Source organism: Oncorhynchus mykiss, chromosome 1, assembly GCF_057628025.1.
Source record: "Oncorhynchus mykiss isolate SJ-2025 chromosome 1, ASM5762802v1, whole genome shotgun sequence".
Taxonomy (NCBI): domain Eukaryota; kingdom Metazoa; phylum Chordata; class Actinopteri; order Salmoniformes; family Salmonidae; genus Oncorhynchus; species Oncorhynchus mykiss.
Window position 1 is genome coordinate 25,737,508 of NC_143022.1, and position 17,430 is coordinate 25,754,937.

At 54.8% G+C, this 17,430-nt stretch overlaps 2 pseudogenes; one reads left to right on the forward strand and one right to left on the reverse strand.

Moving 5' to 3' along the window:
- The first annotated feature begins 1,939 nt into the window (after positions 1-1,939).
- Positions 1,940-3,651, forward strand: LOC110514038 (olfactomedin-4-like; annotated as a pseudogene).
- Positions 3,652-4,251: 600 nt separating this feature from the next.
- LOC149985451 (uncharacterized) overlaps positions 4,252-17,430 on the reverse strand; it is a 37,602-nt pseudogene continuing 24,423 nt past the window's right edge.

Genomic DNA, 17,430 nt, shown 5'->3' on the forward strand with positions numbered 1-17,430 from the left:
ATTTGGTCCTGCCGTACATGCGTACACGTACGCTATGGTCACAAGACACAGGAATCCTTACTGTTCCTAGAATTTCTAAGCAAACAGCTGGAGGCAGGGCTTTCTCCTATAGAGCCCCATTTTTATGGAATGGTCTGCCAATCCATGTGAGAGACGCAGACTCGGTCTCAACCTTTAAGTCTTTATTGAAAACTCATCTCTTCAGTAGGTCCTGTGATTGAGTGTAGTCTGGCCCAGGAGTGTGAAGGTGAACGAAAAGGCACTGGAGCAACGAACCGCCCTTGCTGTCTCTGCCTGGCCGGTTCCCCTCTCTCCACTGGGATTCTCTGCCTCTAACCTTATTACAGGGGCTGAGTCACTGGCTTACTGGTGCTCTTCCATGCCATCCCTAGGAGGGGTGTGTCACTTGAGTGGGTTGAGTCAACCCCCCTTGGGTTATGCTGTGGGGGAGATCTTCATGGGCTATACTCGGCCTTGTCTCAGGATGGTAAGTTGGTGGTTGAAGATATCCCTCTAGTGGTGTGGGGGCTGTGCTTTGGTAAAGTGGGTGGGATTATAACCTGCCTGTTTGGCCCTGTCCGGGGGTATCGTTTGACGGGGCCACAGTATCTCCCGACCCTTCCTGTCTCAGCCTCCAGTATTTATGCTGCAATAGTTTATGTGTCGGGGGGGTTAGGGTCAGTCTGTTATATCTGGAGTATTTCTCCTGTCTTATCCGGTGTCCTGTGTGAATTTAAGTATGCTCTCTCTAACTCTCGCTCTCTTTTTTCTCTTTCTCTTTTTCTCTATTTCTTTCTTTCTCTCTCTCTCGGAGGACCTGAGCCCTAGGACCATGCCTCAGGACTACCTGGCCTGATGACTCCTTGCTGCCCCCAGTCCACCTGGCCGTGCTGCTGCTCCAGTTGAACTGTTCTGCCTGCGTCTATGGAACCCTGACCTGTTCACCGGATGTGCTACCTTGTCCCAGACCTGCTGTTTTCAACTCTCTAGAGACAGCATGAGCTGTAGAGATACTCTGAATGTTCGGCTATGAAAAGCCAACTGACATTTACTCCTGAGGTGCTGACCTGTTACACCCTCGACAACCACTGTGATTATCATTATTTGACCCTGCTGGTCATCTATGAACATCTGAACATCTTGGCCATGTTCTGTTATAATCTCCACCCGGCACAGCCAGAAGAGGACTGGCCACCCCTCATAGCCTGGTTCCTCTCTAGGTTTCTTCCTAGGTTCTGGCCTTTCTAGGGAGTTTTTCCTAGCCACCGTGCTTCTACACCTGCATTGCTTGCTGTTTGTGGTTTTAGGCTGTCACGTTGTGACATCAGCTGATGTAAGAAGGGCTTTATAAATACATTTGATTGATTGTTACTATCCAATCAAAGCCACTTTGACATGATCCCACTCTGCAGCAGTAGGCCTAACAGGAACATTGCTAGACCGATTCCTCTCTTTCTAAATGTTCAACTAAAGGGGAAATACACAAAAAAAATCTAAAACATTATTATTTCTTACCTCAAAATTGGTATTCTGATGTGATTTAAGCATTGGCATGGACTCAGAACACCCATTTACATCGTTTATCTATTAATAACCATAATATTGAGAGTAAAAAAACTGAATTAAAAAAAATTTAATAGGACAGCAAAATTGACACAGAAAACAGAATTCCAGAAAATACAAATGATAATTTTATGGGGCGCCTTATAGTTGTTTATTAACCATTGTTTTGATATGCATGTTAACAGAAAACACATATCTTGTACACCAAGGACCCGGGGAAGAGTTGCTGGGTCGAAGAATGTGCATATTTGAAAGACATTTTAAAAATAGTAGCTTGCGATGTGTATTTCTTTAAAAAAAAACAAGTATCTCTCATGCTAGAAAAGGTTGGAGACCCCAGGTCTAGGCGTTCCCTGGCCTGGAGTTCGACGGGGTTATGCATCTGGTGCAGGACTGCGGAGACTTCCTGCAAAAACATCAGGCACTGGTAAGGCGTGTAATGGTGGGTTAGGTGTGTCACAGTGGGCTAGGTGTTTTACAGTGGGCTATGATTATGTTCTGACATGGTTTCCTGTTCCATAAACAACATAACCATGGACATATGATCAAAATCAAAACAATGTTTTGCGGTAATCAGTGTGCATTTTAAGTTGATTTTTCAACTTTTTTATTTCTCAACTGATTGTTAGGTGATGCTTTCCAACGAGAGGCTTCCTCAGATCCAGGCCACTATTGAGAACATGACTGCTAGCCAGGAGCAGTAACAGTACCTGAACGACCAGGGTCTGTACACCTCCCTGCACCTGCGTCAGCTAGCCAAGGAACTGAGGGAGCTGGAGGCTTCATACACCAAGACAAGCCAAGTGATCAGACTCAAAAATGGACCAAAGAGGTACATACAGTATAGTTCATTTTATTACATGTCATCTTTGGACAATCTTTTTTTGTACGATTTTATTTGACCTTTTATAAACAATACAAAACATTCACATCATACAAACATCAACTACATCACACCTGCCCAGACCCACTAGACCACACCCGTCTCCAGCTCCCGCATCACTTTCCGCCACAAAGCCTCAAACTGCACCATTTTGTTTTTCTCTCCGTCACCCACACAGTTTACATTTTTACATAAAGCATTTGACCTTTCCATTGCATTAACAACGGAGGATTGGTTGATTTCCAGTTTTTTCAGTATGCTTTTTTTTAAGATCTTGGACCAATCTAACACATTATATCAACACCAACCCTGCCTCTCAACCTAAAATGATATAGATTTATTACAACATGTAATACAATCTAGCCGAAGCAGTTATCAATGCATCTGAGATGGGTAAGAAATGAGAACTTGCAAAGGCCTTTCTCTGGGTACTCTAATGTGTCATGTGCTAATAATGTCTCTTCACTGTGTGTCTCCCAGATCGATACGGTGTGTAAGGAGATAGATACTGTAGGATACATTTGTCAAACACCTTTAACATGAAGATGGTGAAAGAAAAGTGCAGCTTTCTGAAGAATGGCATGGAGTCCTGTAGGACAATCTCAGATCAGTTCATAAATGAGTGTAAATGTGTGTTTTTGAGAGACAGCTCAGATACCTTAGGCCAGCATTTCCCAAACTCGGTCCACACCCCAAAGACCAGGAGGTTAGTGAGGACTTCTACTATATTCAGCCCCTTGTGAACGGCCACAGACTGGGGAACATCGTTCGCCGTTACAGCCCCTATGACAACTTCATGACCTCTAAGAACCACGAGGATGTGTCCGTGGCACCGTCCCTCAGCCTTGCTAATTCCATCCAGGGCTTCGGCACCGTGGTATGGTGAGGCAGTGTTCTATAACTGCTGCGACTCCGCTGAGCTGGCCCACTATGACCTACAGGCCAAGGTCACAAGTCGTCTGAAGATACCTGACGTCGGCTACAACAACCAGTTCCCCTACTGCTACTACAACTGTAAAGACTGGACCGACATCGACTTTGCTGCTGATGAGACTGGGTTATCTACAGCACTACTGTGGCCTTGGTGCTGAGCCAGTTCCTAATATTCTGTACACTCAATGTAGAAACAGTGTGTGTGCTGTTTTCTGCTTATCTTATATAATGTTGACTTCTTCCTAAATAAATTAAATCACAACAATGTTAAATAAGGGTTGGCTAGAATTAGATTTGAAATGTCTTGAAGTGCTATAAACATGATAAACACACTGAATTGGGATCTAAATGATTTAATTCAGTCAGGCATTCATTTTTATTTCCTCAAAGCTACTGAGGTAGACATACAGTGCAGCACAATAGTCTGAATTAAATATGGTTAAATTACACACAGGCACACACACACACACACATACGTACACACACACACACATACGTACACACAAACGGCCTGTGTAGCCTTGAAGTATCCATAATAGTGCTCTTGTTTCCTGCAAAAAAAAATAACATTTTAAAACTAGTTATGAGCCCTTTGTCCAAAATAGAAAGTAATATTTCAATAACTTTGTTCTGTAAATATTGTACCAGAATCTTCTTCCATTTACAGCTTCAATCTCCTAAATCTCTGCATCCAATGACAGACCTAAAGGACTGGGAGCTGAGCTGATAAGTTCACAGAGAGATTCTGGGTCATTCTGGTCAGAATCATCTAAAAACAGAACACCCTTATAGCAAAGTAATACTGTTTAATGTCACATTCAAACATTGGTAACATACAGTAATGTATAAAAACTGCTTCTCAGTAACCAATATCAGTAACCTAGTTTGGTCAGCAGAGGGTGCTGGAGGAACTAATAACAGGGAACAAAAGAACACACATTAGAACATGTATTCAAAGCTATAAACACTGTCCTGAGTCGCAAATCACCTGCCTCTCTAGGAGCTGTCGTGTCTTCCTTAGTTTATACTCCAACAACTGCTGTTCTATACATAAACAGAACACATGAATGAATACCTTATAATTCTATACAGAATTGTGGATAAGTCTGATCACAACTACCGTAAGTAGGGCCTGACATGACAGACACACACTACTGTGGCCAAGAAACCAATGTGAAACAGACCTACTCTGTGCCGTCGCTCTCTCTCCTTGTCCAACTCATTGTTTAGTGTGTCCACTTCCCTCCTCTGTAGCTCCAACTGAATGTGTTAACACAGATGTATTGAATGTACAGTTGTCTAGCAGGGCTTTATATTCCATAAAATATCATCTTATGGCTGGTTACTCTCACCTGTTCTCTAAGGGTCTTGACCTCTCTGACCAGCCTTGTCACACACACCGCCTGCTGCTGGTAGGCTGCCAGGGACTTGGTTCTCCTGACAGAGATAAAGACACAACAATTAGCATCTGACAGGGAACAACCCTGACAAGCATGGCACATCGTAATGTGTGGTCTTATGTTATGATGACACTCTCTCAGTGTACGATGACACTCTCTCAGAGAAACATTTTAATTTTTTATTTTACGAGGCAGGACAATTAAGCTCAAAGTACGGCCTGGCACAAGGCAAAAAAAAGCCAGTAATAATACTGAGACATTTCTGTGTAACCTATGTGTTACTTTATATACTCTCTGCTCTAATAAACAATGTTAACCAGGGGTGGTCTGTATGAGCACAGCGGGAGAGCACCATGCTGTGTGCTCAACTCACGCCATCTCCACCTCCAGCTCGAGATCCAGCAGCATCAAGGAAAACCCTGGGTTACGGCTCTCTGACTCTGAAGAACGAGAGGAGAGAGGACATGTTACGGCTTCATTGATATGGCCTGTACTGAGCTCCCTGTGTGGCTCACCGGTGGTGTAGGGAGGTAGGTAACTCACCGGTGGTGGTGGAGGGAGGTAGGTAACTCACCGGTGGTGGTGGAGGGAGGTAGGTAACTCACCGGTGGTGGAGGGAGGTAGGTAACTCACCGGTGGTGGAGGGAGGTAACTCACCGGTGGTGGAGGGAGGTAGGTAACTCACCGGTGGTGGAGGGAGGTAACTCACCAGTGGTGGAGGGAGGTAGGTAACTCACCGGTGGTGGTGGAGGGAGGTAGGTAACTTACCGGTGGTGGTGGAGGGAGGTAACTCACCGGTGGTGGAGGGAGGTAGGTAACTCACCGGTGGTGGTGGAGGGAGGTAGGTAACTCACAGGTGGTGGTGGCGGGAGGTAGGTAACTCACCGGTGGTGGAGGAGGGAGGTAACTCACCGGTGGTGGAGGGAGGTAACTCACCGGTGGTGGAGGGAGGTAGGTAACTCACCGGTGGTGGTGGAGGGAGGTAGGTAACTCACCAGTGGTGGTGGAGGGAGGTAGGTAACTCACCGGTGGTGGTGGAGGGAGGTAGGTAACTCACCAGTGGTGGAGGAGGGAGGTAAGTAACTCACCGGTGGTGGTGGAGGGAGGTAGGTAACTCACCAGTGGTGGTGGCGGGAGGTAGGTAACTCACCGGTGGTGGTGGAGGGAGGTAGGTAACTCACCGGTGGTGGTGGAGGGAGGTAGGTAACTCACCGGTGGTGGTGGAGGGAGGTAGGTAACTCACCGGTGGTGGAGGGAGGTAGGTAACTCACCGGTGGTGGTGGCGGGAGGTAGGTAACTCACCGGTGGTGGAGGAGGGAGGTAAGTAACTCACCGGTGGTGGTGGAGGGAGGTAGGTAACTCACCAGTGGTGGAGGTAAGTAGGTAACTCACCGGTGGTGGTGGAGGGAGGTAGGTAACTCACCAGTGGTGGAGGGAAGTAGGTAACTCACCGGTGGTGGTGGAGGGAGGTAGGTAACTCACCAGTGGTGGAGGGAAGTAGGTAACTCACCAGTGGTGGAGGGAAGTAGGTAACTCACCGGTGGTGGAGGAGGGAGGTAAGTAACTCACCGGTGGTGGTGGAGGGAGGTAGGTAACTCACCAGTGGTGGAGGTAAGTAGGTAACTCACCGGTGGTGGTGGAGGGAGGTAGGTAACTCACCGGTGGTGGAGGGAGGGAGGTAGATAACTCACCGGTGGTGGTGGAGGGAGGTAGGTAACTCACCGGTGGTGGTGGAGGGAGGTAGGTAACTCACCGGTGGTGGAGGGAGGTAGGTAACTCACCGGTGGTGGAGGGAGGTAGGTAACTCACCGGTGGTGGAGGAGGGAGGTAAGTAACTCAGCAGTGGTGGTGGAGGGAGGTAGGTAGGTAACTCACCGGTGGTGGTGGAGGGAGGTAGGTAACTCACCGGTGGTGGTGGAGGGAGGTAGGTAACTCACCGGTGGTGGTGGAGGGAGGTAGGTAACTCACCGGTGGTGGTGGAGGGAGGTAGGTAACTCACCGATGATGGTGGAGAGAGGTAGGTAACTCACCGGTGGTGGTGGAGGGAGGTAACTCACCAGTGGTGGAGGGAGGTAGGTAACTCACCGGTGGTGGAGGAGGGAGGTAAGTAACTCACCAGTGGTGGTGGAGGGAGGTAGGTAACTCACCGGTGGTGGAGGGAGGTAGGTAACTCACCTGTGGTGGTGGAGGGAGGTAGGTAACTCACCGGTGGTGGTGGAGGGAGGTAGGTAACTCACCGGTGGTGGAGGGAGGTAGGTAACTCACCGGTGGTGGTGGAGGGAGGTAGGTAACTCATCTGTGGTGGTGGAGGGAGGTAGGTGACTCACCGGTGGTGGTGGAGGGAAGTAGGTAACTCACCGGTGGTGGTGGAGGGAGGTAGGTAACTCACCGGGGGTGAAGGGAGGTAGGTAACTCTCCGGGGGTGGAGGGAGGTAGGTAACTCACCGATGGTGGTGGAGGGAGGTAGGTAACTAACCGGTGGTGGTGGAGGGAGGTAGGTAACTCACCGGTGGTGGTGGGAGGGAGGTAGGTAACTCACCGGTGGTGGTGGAGGGAGGTAGGTAACTCACCGGTGGTGGTGGAGGGAGGTAGGTAACTCACCGGTGGTGGAGGGAGGGAGGTAGGTAACTCACCGGTGGTGGTGGAGGGAGGTAGGTAACTCACCGGTGGTGGTGGAGGAAGGTAGGTAACTCACCGGTGGTGGTGGAGGGAGGTAGTTAACTCACCGGTGGTGGTGGAGGGAGGTAGGTAACTCACCGGTGGTGGAGGAGGGAGGTAGGTAACTCAACGGTGGTGGTGGAGGGAGGTAGGTAACTCACCGGTGGTGGTGGGAGGGAGGTAGGTAACTCACCGGTGGTGGAGGGAAGGAGGTAGGTAACTCACCGGCGGTGGAGGGAGGGAGGTAGGTAACTCACCGGTGGTGGAGGAGGGAGGTAGGTAACTCACCGGTGGTGGTGGAGGGAGGTAGGTAACTCACCGGTGGTGGAGGGAGGTAGGTAACTCACCGGTGGTGGTGGAGGGAGGTAGGTAACTCATCTGTGGTGGTGGAGGGAGGTAGGTGACTCACCGGTGGTGGTGGAGGGAAGTAGGTAACTCACCGGTGGTGGTGGAGGGAGGTAGGTAACTCACCGGGGGTGAAGGGAGGTAGGTAACTCTCCGGGGGTGGAGGGAGGTAGGTAACTCACCGATGGTGGTGGAGGGAGGTAGGTAACTAACCGGTGGTGGTGGAGGGAGGTAGGTAACTCACCGGTGGTGGTGGGAGGGAGGTAGGTAACTCACCGGTGGTGGTGGAGGGAGGTAGGTAACTCACCGGTGGTGGTGGAGGGAGGTAGGTAACTCACCGGTGGTGGAGGGAGGGAGGTAGGTAACTCACCGGTGGTGGTGGAGGGAGGTAGGTAACTCACCGGTGGTGGTGGAGGGAGGTAGGTAACTCACCGGTGGTGGTGGAGGGAGGTAGGTAACTCACCGGTGGTGGTGGAGGGAGGTAGGTAACTCACCGGTGGTGGTGGGAGGGAGGTAGGTAACTCAACGGTGGTGGTGGAGGGAGGTAGGTAACTCACCGGTGGTGGTGGGAGGGAGGTAGGTAACTCACCGGTGGTGGAGGGAAGGAGGTAGGTAACTCACCGGCGGTGGAGGGAGGGAGGTAGGTAACTCACCGGTGGTGGAGCAGGGAGGTAGGTAACTCACCGGTGGTGGTGGAGGGAGGTAGGTAACTCACCGGTGGTGGTGGGAGGTAGGTAATTCACCAGTGGTGTGGGAGGTAGGTAACTCAGCAATGGTGGTGGGAGGTAGGTAACTCACCAGTGGTGGAGGGAGGTAGGTAACTCACCGGGGGTGGAGGGAGGTAGGTAACTCTCCGGGGGTGGATGGAGGTAGGTAACTCACCGGTGGTGGAGGGAGGTAGGTAACTCACCGGTGGTGGTGGGAGGTAGGTAAGTCATCGGTGGTGGAGGGAGGTAGGTAGGTAACTCACCGTTGGTGGTGGAGGGAGGTAGGTAACTCACCGGTGGTGGTGGCGGGAGGTAGGTAACTCACCGGTGGTGGAGGAGGGAGGTAAGTAACTCACCGGTGGTGGTGGAGGGAGGTAGGTAACTCACCAGTGGTGGAGGGAAGTAGGTAACTCACCGGTGGTGGTGGAGGGAGGGAGGTAACTCACCAGTGGTGGAGGGAAGTAGGTAACTCACCAGTGGTGGAGGGAGGTAGGTAACTCACCGGTGGTGGAGGAGGGAGGTAAGTAACTCACCGGTGGTGGTGGAGGGAGGTAGGTAACTCACCAGTGGTGGAGGTAAGTAGGTAACTCACCGGTGGTGGTGGAGGGAGGTAGGTAACTCACCGGTGGTGGAGGGAGGGAGGTAGGTAACTCACCGGTGGTGGTGGAGGGAGGTAACTCACCAGTGGTGGAGGGAGGTAGGTAACTCACCGGTGTTGGAGGAGGGAGGTAAGTAACTCAGCAGTGGTGGTGGAGGGAGGTAGGTAGGTAACTCACCGGTGGTGGTGGAGGGAGGTAGGTAACTCACCGGTGGTGGTGGAGGGAGGTAGGTAACTCACCGGTGGTGGAGGAGGGAGGTAAGTAACTCACCGGTGGTTGTGGAGGGAGGTAGGTAACTCACCGGTGGTGGTGGAGGGAGGTAGGTAACTCACCGGTGGTGGTGGAGGGAGGTAGGTGACTCACCGATGATGGTGGAGAGAGGTAGGTAACTCACCGTTGGTGGTGGAGGGAGGTAACTCACCAGTGGTGGAGGGAGGTAGGTAACTCACCGGTGGTGGAGGAGGGAGGTAAGTAACTCACCAGTGGTGGTGGAGGGAGGTAGGTAACTCACCGGTGGTGGAGGGAGGTAGGTAACTCACCTGTGGTGGTGGAGGGAGGTAGGTAACTCACCGGTGGTGGTGGAGGGAGGTAGGTAACTCACCGGTGGTGGAGGGAGGTAGGTAACTCACCGGTGGTGGTGGAGGGAGGTAGGTAACTCATCTGTGGTGGTGGAGGGAGGTAGGTGACTCACCGGTGGTGGTGGAGGGAAGTTGGTAACTCACCGGTGGTGGTGGAGGGAGGTAGGTAACTCACCGGGGGTGAAGGGAGGTAGGTAACTCTCCGGGGGTGGAGGGAGGTAGGTAACTCACCGGTGGTGGTGGAGGGAGGTAGGTAACGCACCGGTGGTGGTGGGAGGGAGGTAGGTAACTCACCGGTGGTGGTGGAGGGAGGTAGGTAACTCACCGGTGGTGGAGGAGGGAGGTAGGTAACTCACCGGTGGTGGTGGGAGGGAGGTAGGTAACTCACCAGTGGTGGTGGAGGGAAGTAGGTAACTCACCGGTGGTGGTGGAGGGAGGTAGGTAACTCACCGGGGGTGAAGGGAGGTAGGTAACTCTCCGGGGGTGGAGGGAGGTAGGTAACTCACCGGTGGTGGTGGAGGGAGGTAGGTAACGCACCGGTGGTGGTGGGAGGGAGGTAGGTAACTCACCGGTGGTGGTGGAGGGAGGTAGGTAACTCACCGGTGGTGGAGGAGGGAGGTAGGTAACTCACCGGTGGTGGTGGGAGGGAGGTAGGTAACTCACCAGTGGTGGTGGAGGGAGGTAGGTAACTCACCGGTGGTGGTGGGAGGGAGGTAGGTAACTCACCGGTGGTGGAGGGAGGGAGGTAGGTAACTCACCGGTGGTGGAGGGAGGGTGGTAGGTAACTCACCGGTGGTGGAGGAGGGAGGTAGGTAACTCACCGGTGGTGGTGGAGGGAGGTAGGTAACTCACCGGTGGTGGTGGAGGGAGGTAGGTAACTCACCAGTGGTGGTGGAGGGAGGTAGGTAACTCACCAGTGGTGGTGGGAGGTAGGTAACTCACCAGTGGTGTGGGATGTAGGTAACTCACCAATGGTGGTGGGAGGTAGGTAACTGGTGGAGGGAGGTAGGTAACTCAACAGTGGTGGAAAAGGTAGGTAACTCACCGGTGGTGGAGGGAGGTAGGTAACTCACCAGTGGTGGAGGGAGGTAAGTAACTCACCGGTGGTGGTGGAGGGAGGTAGGTAACTCACCAGTGGTGGTGGAGGGAGGTAGGTAACGCACCGGTGGTGGTGGGAGGGAGGTAGGTAACTCACCGGTGGTGGTGGAGGGAGGTAGGTAACTCACCGGTGGTGGAGGAGGGAGGTAGGTAACTCACCGGTGGTGGTGGGAGGGAGGTAGGTAACTCACCAGTGGTGGTGGAGGGAGGTAGGTAACTCACCGGTGGTGGTGGAGGGAGGTAGGTAACTCACCGGTGGTGGAGGGAGGTAGGTAAATCACCGGTGGTGGTGGAGGGAGGTAGGCAACTCACCCGGTTGTGGAGGGAGGTAGGTAACTCAACAGTGGTGGAAAAGGTAGGTAACTCACCGGTGGTGGAGGGAGGTAGGTAACTCACCAGTGGTGGAGGGAGGTAGGTAACTCACCGGTGGTGGTGGAGGGAGGTAGGTAACCCACCAGTGGTGGAGGGAGGTAGGTAACTCACCGGTGGTGGAGGGAGGTAGGTAACTCACCGGTGGTGGTGGAGGGAGGTAGGTAACTCACCGGTGGTGGTGGAGGGAGGTAGGTAACTCACCGGTGGTGGAGGGAGGTAGGTACCTCACCAGTGGTGGTGGAGGGAGGTAGGTAACTCACCAGTGGTGGTGGAGGGAGGTAGGTAACTCACCAGTGGTGGTGGAGGGAGGTAGGTAACTCACCGGTGGTGGTGGAGGGAGGTAGGTAACTCACCAGTGGTGGTGGAGGGAGGTAGGTAACTCACCAGTGGTGGAGGGAGGTAGGTAACTCACCAGTGGTGGTGGAGGGAGGTAGGTAACTCACCAGTGGTGGAGGGAGGTAGGTAACTCACCAGTGGTGGAGGGAGGTAGGTAACTCACCGGTGGTGGTGGAGGGAGGTAGGTAACTTACCAGTGGTGGTGGAGGGAGGTAGGTAACTCACCAGTGGTGGTGGAGGGAGGTAGGTAACTCACCGGTGGTGGTGGAGGGAGGTAGGTAACTCACCGGTGGTGGAGGGAGGTAGGTAAATCACCGGTGGTGGTGGAGGGAGGTAGGCAACTCACCCGGTTGTGGAGGGAGGTAGGTAACTCACCGGTGGTGGTGGAGGGAGGTAGGTAACTCACCGGTGGTGGAGGGAGGTAGGTAGGTAACTCACCGGTGGTGGTGGAGGGAGGTAGGTAACTCACCGGTGGTGGTGGAGGGAGGTAGGTAACTCACCGGTGGTGGAGGAGGGAGGTAGGTAACTCACCGGTGGTGGTGGGAGGGAGGTAGGTAACTCACCGGTGGTGGTGGAGGGAGGTAGGTAACTCACCGGTGGTGGAGGAGGGAGGTAGGTAACTCACCGGTGGTGGTGGGAGGGAGGTAGGTAACTCACCAGTGGTGGTGGGAGGGAGGTAGGTAACTCACCAGTGGTGGTGGAGGGAGGTAGGTAACTCACCGGTGGTGGTGGAGGGAGGTAGGTAACTCACCGGTGGTGGAGGGAGGTAGGTAAATCACCGGTGGTGGTGGAGGGAGGTAGGCAACTCACCCGGTTGTGGAGGGAGGTAGGTAACTCACCGGTGGTGGTGGAGGGAGGTAGGTAACTCACCGGTGGTGGATGGAGGTAGGTAGGTAACTCACCGGTGGTGGTGGGAGGGAGGTAGGTAACTCACCGGTGGTGGAGGGAGGGAGGTAGGTAACTCACCGGTGGTGGAGGGAGGTTGGTAGGTAACTCACCGGTGGTGGAGGAGGGAGGTAGGTAACTCACCGGTGGTGGTGGAGGGAGGTAGGTAACTCACCGGTGGTGGTGGAGGGAGGTAGGTAACTCACCAGTGGTGGTGGAGGGAGGTAGGTAACTCACCAGTGGTGGTGGGAGGTAGGTAACTCACCAGTGGTGTGGGAGGTAGGTAACTCACCAATGGTGGTGGGAGGTAGGTAACTGGTGGAGGGAGGTAGGTAACTCAACAGTGGTGGAAAAGGTAGGTAACTCACCGGTGGTGGAGGGAGGTAGGTAACTCACCAGTGGTGGAGGGAGGTAGGTAACTCACCGGTGGTGGTGGAGGGAGGTAGGTAACTCACCAGTGGTGGAGGGAGGTAGGTAACTCACCGGTGGTGGAGGGAGGTAGGTAACTCACCGGTGGTGGTGGAGGGAGGTAGGTAACTCACCGGTGGTGGTGGAGGGAGGTAGGTAACTCACCGGTGGTGGTGGAGGGAGGTAGGTAACTCACCGGTGGTGGAGGGAGGTAGGTACCTCACCAGTGGTGGTGGAGGGAGGTAGGTAACTCACCAGTGGTGGTGGAGGGAGGTAGGTAACTCACCAGTGGTGGTGGAGGGAGGTAGGTAACTCACCGGTGGTGGTGGAGGGAGGTAGGTAACTCACCAGTGGTGGTGGAGGGAGGTAGGTAACTCACCAGTGGTGGAGGGAGGTAGGTAACTCACCAGTGGTGGAGGGAGGTAGGTAACTCACCGGTGGTGGTGGAGGGAGGTAGGTAACTCACCAGTGGTGGAGGGAGGTAGGTAACTCACCGGTGGTGGAGGGAGGTAGGTAACTCACCGGTGGTGGTGGAGGGAGGTAGGTAACTCACCGGTGGTGGTGGAGGGAGGTAGGTAACTCACCGGTGGTGGTGGAGGGAGGTAGGTAACTCACCGGTGGTGGAGGGAGGTAGGTACCTCACCAGTGGTGGTGGAGGGAGGTAGGTAACTCACCAGTGGTGGTGGAGGGAGGTAGGTAACTCACCAGTGGTGGTGGAGGGAGGTAGGTAACTCACCGGTGGTGGTGGAGGGAGGTAGGTAACTCACCGGTGGTGGAGGGAGGGAGGTAGGTAACTCACCGGTGGTGGTGGGAGGTAGGTAACTCACCGGTGGTGTTGGAGGGAGGTAGGTAACTCACCGGTGGTGGTGGAGGGAGGTAGGTAACTCACCGGTGGTGGTGGAGGGAGGTAGGTAACTCACCGGTGGTGTTGGAGGGAGGTAGGTAACTCACCGGTGGTGGTGGAGGGAGGTAGGTAACTCACCGGTGGTGGTGGAGGGAGGTAGGTAACTCACCGGTGGTGGTGGAGGGAGGTAGGTAACTCACCGGTGGGGGTGGAGGGAGGTAGGTAACTCACCAGTGGTGGAGGGAGGTAGGTAACTCACCGTTGGTGGAGGGAAGTAGGTAACTCACCGGTGGTGGTGGAGGGAGGTAGGTAACTCACTGGTGGTGGTGGAGGGAGGTAGGTAACTCACCGATGGTGGAGGGAGGTAGGTAACTCACCGGTGGTGTGGGAGGTAGGTAACTCACCAATGGTGGTGGGAGGTAGGTAACTGGTGGAGGGAGGTAGGTAACTCAACGGTGGTGGAGGGAGGTAGGTAACTCACCAGTGGTGGAGGGAGGTAGGTAACTAACCGGTGGTGGTGGGAGGTAGGTAACTCACCGGTGGTGGTGGGAGGTAGGTAACTCACCGGTGGTGGTGGAGGGAGGTAGGTAACTCACCGGTGGTGGTGGAGGGAGGTAGGTAACTCACCAGTGGTGGAGGGAGGTAGGTAACTCACCGGTGGTGGTGGGAGGTAGGTAACTCACCGGTGGTGGTGGAGGGAGGTAGGTAACTCACCGGTGGTGGTGGAGGGAGGTAGGTAACTCACCAGTGGTGGTGGAGGGAGGTAGGTAACTCACCAGTGGTGGAGGGAGGTAGGTAACTCACCAGTGGTGGTGGAGGGAGGTAGGTAACTCACCAGTGGTGGAGGGAGGTAGGTAACTCACCAGTGGTGGAGGGAGGTAGGTAACTCACCGGTGGTGGTGGAGGGAAGTAGGTAACTCACCAGTGGTGGTGGAGGGAGGTAGGTAACTCACCAGTGGTGGTGGAGGGAGGTAGGTAACTCACCGGTGGTGGTGGAGGGAGGTAGGTAACTCACCGGTGGTGGAGGGAGGTAGGTAAATCACCGGTGGTGGTGGAGGGAGGTAGGTAACTCACCGGGTTGTGGAGGGAGGTAGGTAACTCACCGGTGGTGGTGGAGGGAGGTAGGTAACTCACTGGTGGTGGAGGGAGGTAGGTAACTCACCGGTGGTGTTGGATTGAGGTAGGTAACTCACCAGTGGTGGTGGAGGGAGGTAGGTAAGCCACCGGTGGTGGAGGGAGGTAGGTAACTCACCGGTGGTGGTGGAGGGAGGTAGGTAACTCACCGGTGGTGGAGGGAGGTAGGTAACTCACCGGTGGTGGTGGAGGGAGGTAGGTAACTCACCGATGGTGGAGGGAGGTAGGTAACTCACCGGTGGTGTGGGAGGTAGGTAACTCACCAATGATGGTGGGAGGTAGGTAACTCACCGGTGGTGGTGGAGGGAGGTAGGTAACTTACCAGTGGTGGTGGAGGGAGGTAGGTAACTCACCAGTGGTGGTGGAGGGAGGTAGGTAACTCACCGGTGGTGGTGGAGGGAGGTAGGTAACTCACCGGTGGTGGAGGGAGGTAGGTAAATCACCGGTGGTGGTGGAGGGAGGTAGGTAACTCACCGGGTTGTGGAGGGAGGTAGGTAACTCACCGGTGGTGGTGGAGGGAGGTAGGTAACTCACTGGTGGTGGAGGGAGGTAGGTAACTCACCGGTGGTGGTGGATTGAGGTAGGTAACTCACCAGTGGTGGTGGAGGGAGGTAGGTAACTCACCGGTGGTGGAGGGAGGTAGGTAACTCACCGGTGGTGGTGGAGGGAGGTAGGTAACTCACCGGTGGTGGTGGAGGGAGGTAGGTAACTCACCGGTGGTGGAGGGAGGGAGGTAGGTAACTCACCGGTGGTGGTGGAGGGAGGTAGGTAACTCACCGGTGGTGGAGGGAGGTAGGTAACTCACCGGTGGTGGAGGGAGGGAAGTAGGTAACTCACCGGTGGTGGTGGAGGGAGGTAGGTAACTCACGGTGGTGGAGGGAGGTAGGTAACTCACCGGTGGTGGTGGAGGGAGGTAGGTAACTCACCGGTGGTGGAGGGAGGGAGGTAGGTAACTCACCGGTGGTGGTGGGAGGTAGGTAACTCACCGGTGGTGGTGGGGGAGGTAGGTAACTCACCGGTGGTGGTGGAGGGAGGTAGGTAACTCACCGGTGGTGGTGGAGGGAGGTAGGTAACTCACCGGTGGGGGTGGAGGGAGGTAGGTAACTCACCAGTGGTGGAGGGAGGTAGGTAACTCACCGTTGGTGGAGGGAGGTAGGTAACTCACCGGTGGTGGTGGAGGGAGGTAGGTAACTCACCGGTGGTGGAGGGAGGTAGGTAACTCACCGGCTGTGGTGGAGGGAGGTAGGTAACTCACCGATGGTGGAGGGAGGTAGGTAACTCACCGGTGGTGGTGGAGGGAGGTAGGTAACTCACTGGTGGTGGAGGGAGGTAGGTAACTCACCGGTGGTGGTGGAGGGAGGTAGGTAACTCACCGGTGGTGGAGGGAGGTAGGTAACTCACCGGTGGTGGTGGGAGGGAGGTAGGTTCTCAGCAGTGGTGGTGGAGGGAGGTAGGTAACTCACCGGTGGTGGTGGAGGGAGGTAGGTAACTCACCGGTGGTGGTGGATTGAGGTAGGTAACTCACCAGTGGTGGTGGAGGGAGGTAGGTAACTCACCGGTGGTGGAGGGAGGTAGGTAACTCACCGGTGGTGGAGGGAGGTAGGTAAATCACCGGTGGTGGTGGAGGGAGGTAGGTAACTCACCGGGTTGTGGAGGGAGGTAGGTAACTCACCGGTGGTGGTGGAGGGAGGTAGGTAACTCACCGGTGGTGGTGGATTGAGGTAGGTAACTCACCAGTGGTGGTGGAGGGAGGTAGGTAACTCACCGGTGGTGGAGGGAGGTAGGTAACTCACCGGTGGTGGAGGGAGGTAGGTAACTCACCGGTGGTGGTGGAGGGAGGTAGGTAACTCACCGGTGGTGGTGGAGGGAGGTAGGTAACTCACCGGTGGTGGAGGGAGGGAGGTAGGTAACTCACCAGTGGTGGTGGAGGGAGGTAGGTAACTCACCGGTGGTGGAGGGAGGTAGGTAACTCACCGGTGGTGGAGGGAGGGAAGTAGGTAACTCACCGGTGGTGGTGGAGGGAGGTAGGTAACTCACGGTGGTGGAGGGAGGTAGGTAACTCACCGATGGTGGTGGAGGGAGGTAGGTAACTCACCGGTGGTGGAGGGAGGGAGGTAGGTAACTCACCGGTGGTGGAGGGAGGGAGGTAGGTAACTCACCGGTGGTGGTGGGAGGTAGGTAACTCACCGGTGGTGGTGGAGGGAGGTAGGTAACTCACCGGTGGTGGTGGGGGGAGGTAGGTAACTCACCGGTGGTGGTGGAGGGAGGTAGGTAACTCACCGGTGGTGGTGGAGGGAGGTAGGTAACTCACCGGTGGGGGTGGAGGGAGGTAGGTAACTCACCAGTGGTGGAGGGAGGTAGGTAACTCACCGTTGGTGGAGGGAGGTAGGTAACTCACCGGTGGTGGTGGAGGGAGGTAGGTAACTCACCGGTGGTGGAGGGAGGTAGGTAACTCACCGATGGTGGAGGGAGGTAGGTAACTCACCGGTGGTGGTGGAGGGAGGTAGGTAACTCACCGGTGGTGGAGGGAGGTAGGTAACTCACCGGTGGTGGAGGGAGGTAGGTAACTCACCGGTGGTGGTGGAGGGAGGTAGGTAACTCACCGGTGGTGGAGGGAGGTAGGTAACTCACCGGTGGTGGTGGGAGGGAGGTAGGTTCTCACCAGTGGTGGTGGAGGGAGGTAGGTA